Below are 3,939 nucleotides of genomic sequence, written 5' to 3' on the forward strand. Positions count from 1 at the left end.
CACCAACCTCTCCTCCAGTGCTGACTAGATTGGCCTTATCATGGGCATGAAACCCTCATCCATTCCTCCCTTCATCCATCTTTCCCTTGATCAGTTTCTGTGCATATCGGGCTTGGCTGAACTAGGGGTTCTAGGACCGACACGACTATTGCTGTGGAACAGCCAACCATAGCCTCCGATCCTGAACTCTGACCTTTAATCCCTGACCCTGAGTCTGCTCTAGTCTGAGCCCAAGGATAACCAGGAATGGGCAAGGGGGGAGGATGGGTAAGCCCAGACTACACTCAGGCCACCAGGCCCTGACTCATATCTACCCCTGACCCCAGTGTGCTCCCATGTGTTTTGGCTCATGTTCTGGACCTGTGTGTGTCTACGCCGGATCTGCTAGGTTCATTAATTTCATGTTTTATGTTTTAGTTTATTTCTCTTTATCGTTTTCTACAACAACAACAAAAAAATGCTGGAGAGACTCTATTCACCCCTCTTTATGAAAACCTTCAGAATATATTTCACTCTTCAGGAAAAATGCAGAGTGGATTATTGGACAATTCTAGATTATCTGAAAGAATAGACAAACATACAAACATTCCCAAAAATCCTAATCCCAATCCCAACTCCTATCCCACAACCAAAGATCCATCTGGCTGACCAATGGCACCAGTCCCATGGACACACTGGGAAAACTGGTTTATCATACTGGGAGTTACACCCCACAATACTAGGAGTCCTCAAAGGAACTGAAAGACTGATCAATTCTACTGGGATCCTGCTCAGCACGTCTACTGGGATGTCAGTAATCTGAGCTGGTAGTGTACAACAGCCAGCCACACTGATCAACTAGTTTCTTGTACTGGGATGATCCACACTTCTACTGAGCAGTGAGCTCCTGGACTGGGATGTTTTGCCACTACTGTATACTGGGGGACTGTGGTCAGCTGTACTGGGAGACTATGGACAGACTGGGGGCCCTGCACAGCCAGATCAGAGATAGACGGGGACAGACTGTTAGCCACAGGCCACAGACACTTATTCAAGGTTTGGGCCTGAAAGGCCAAGCCACAATATGCAAGGAATCTCACTGAAAGCCAATGTCTTGAGTTTGTGATGGGTGAAACTGTAGCTATATGTGTAGCAGTTTTGGGGTTAAGACCACATATAGTTTTGGGTGTTTATTTCCAATCATATCTGCAGGCTTTCAGTGGTCTATTTCATCTGGCTCCACCCCTTCGTTTCACTTCCTGGTGAGAAGTGAAAGCTGATTGGATGCTTAGGACTGTGTGTGCCTCTCACACCTCTCTCTCTCTGGTGATGGGCGTACGATGTGGAGCTGATCGATCACACAGCTGCAGCGAAGGGCGCACCCCTCCTTCACAGTCGAGCTGCGCATATGATAAGATTGGTGAGATGTTAAACACTTCTCGAGGCGTTGTGATATCTGACTCTGCGCAGTCCTCTAGTCCTCTGTTAAAAAATGGGATGCAACCCATGTTTAAGGACCAGTCTGTCTCTGTGACATCGATCTGTCTGTCCAACTCCACGATTGGTCATTGTCTCAGACACGAGGGTAGTATATTTGAGGGTAAACATTTAGATCAGGCCATGAGGCCTGTAAACTCAGTACCAGTGGGTACTCGTTTGTACAGGTCACTATCTCAGGCTATATTCTCTGCCTAAAGTCTCTTCTATCACCAGTCAGAACACACACATCTTGTTTGTGGACACACACTTTTCTCATCAGTGCCATCTATGGCGGTGCTTAAAGTCTGTACAGTAACCCAGCACTGAAAACAGCCACTCACTAAAATTACAAACCATATAACAACAAATCCCATAGGGCCCGGTTCCTAGTCTAGTGGAGGAAGTGGCCGTGTTCGAGAGCATCAAAACTATGATATATCATGGATAAATTGTGACTGACTGACTGATCTACAAATAATAAAAGTGATTTATGATGCAAGGTGATTTGTAGCTAAGTCAGTCAGCAGTCACCTGCACGGTCGGCCGCAATGTCGAACAAGCCCAGTGTCTGCTATATAGAGAACCTGCTTCCCAGTGCCAAAAGAACATCAGGGAGAGGTATATACACCAATCAGAGCTGGATCTGCTATGTGGGGTGTTGACTATTGTAACTGTGTCAAGTATTCAATCTAAGTGTTGTTACCAGAGCACAACATACACAGTTACACACTATGTATGAAGACTATAGGCCTACTATATACAGAACCAGTTTTCATCTAGTTCTCCTCCTGTCTTTTTGATACATATAAGGGGATTAAAAACATCTGCATAACAACACATGTATGATGTAAGAGTAAATTCAGACTTGATATAAGAGTAACACACACATATCTAGAATATAAATAATGTCACCCCGGCACCAAAAGGGTGTTAATATCATTGTGCTTTTTATTGTGCCCCGTTCAAGACAACTGGGAACTCAGAAATCTCCGACGTCGGACTTCAGTGCATTCAAGACAACTGGGAACTCGGGGGAAAAAACGAGCTCCAACTGGGGAAAATTGTTTTGAAAGGTCATTCGAAATTCAAAGTCGGAAACTCGGGGATCATCCTAAAGCTGCGACTTCTCCAACCTGAAGATCACTGATGTCATGATTTGAACTCGTTTTATTCTGAGTTCCCAGTTGTCTTGAAAGCACCATTACTGTGTAGATAATGTCATCAATGAACTCTGAATTTTGACCTTTGTTTAGTAATGGAGGCCATCACCGTATCCCGCTGTAAAACAGCTGTGACTCAAAGAGAACGTGTAGATTCCATATAACTCTCGCTTACATAGACCAACTCTTGTCACAAACCAATTCTTAAGCAGGTATTTTAAAGCACACCTTCTGGTTTTCTGCTGGGGAAAAGAAGCCTCTGCCCAACGTAGTTGTAATGCTGTATGTGTGGACAGTGTACAAAACCCCAAACAAAGCAAAGAATTGCAGTCCTTCTCTCACATCTGCCTGTGCTTTGTAAAGGCTTATATTCTCCCTTGAATCTTAAAAAAACAAACATCTGAAAACATTGTTTAAATGTTGCACAAAAATCTGAGTCCGTCAAATTAGTTGAACTTGTACCAAGCGGCATGGAGGACTGAATTTCCTTCAGTTTGAACGAGTTTCACGGCCCCCTCCCCAACCCTGCCACACTGCAAAGTCCTGGTAAAAATGCTGTGTCTCTTATGAACTTTGAACTCCTGTTGTTTACCTCTTTAGAACCACTGAGGGACTGCAGTCTGCCATCAGCTAGGCTAAGGCTCATTAGCCTGTCCATTTCCCATGGATGAGACACCTCTCTGCTAGCTCACACCATTCCATGCATGCTCAAAAAAACAAAAATACTACCCTTCTCCACTCACCTTTTCCTCCTAGACAGAGAAGCATTCTGTATCCATGACAACACCCCCAAACCCCCAGTTTGACTTTTGACTCCTGACCCCTCTGACCTTTGAACCCAATGTGGTGATGTGTGCTGTACCCTCTTCTAGGTACCCTATGCCCATACTGTCTGTACTCCATAGAAACAAACATTTTTATAGTTAAAGAAGATTAACACTTTTATCAACCTCTTTCCTGTACTCTCTTTCCTGTACTCTACAGAGGGGCCTAAGTGGGGTTTTTAACATTCACTGTAAGCCTAAATGGGGGTTTTAACATTCGCTGTAAGCCTAAATGGGGGTTTTAACATTCACTGTAAGCCTAAATGGGGGTTTTAACATTCGCTGTAAGCCTAAGTGGGGTTTTTAACATTCACTGTAAGCCTAAGTGGGGTTTTTAACATTCGCTGTAAGCCTAAGTGGGGTTTTTAACATTCGCTGTAAGCCTAAGTGGGGTTTTTAACATAACCATGTTCCTTTTTATATGAACCAGTATTAGTTGTTTCTTTGGTTTTTGTTTCTAAGTTCTGACATAGTAAAAATCCTTTCAGGTGCTATAT

This window comes from Salvelinus fontinalis, chromosome 9 (genome assembly GCF_029448725.1).
Source record: "Salvelinus fontinalis isolate EN_2023a chromosome 9, ASM2944872v1, whole genome shotgun sequence".
Lineage (NCBI taxonomy): Eukaryota > Metazoa > Chordata > Actinopteri > Salmoniformes > Salmonidae > Salvelinus > Salvelinus fontinalis.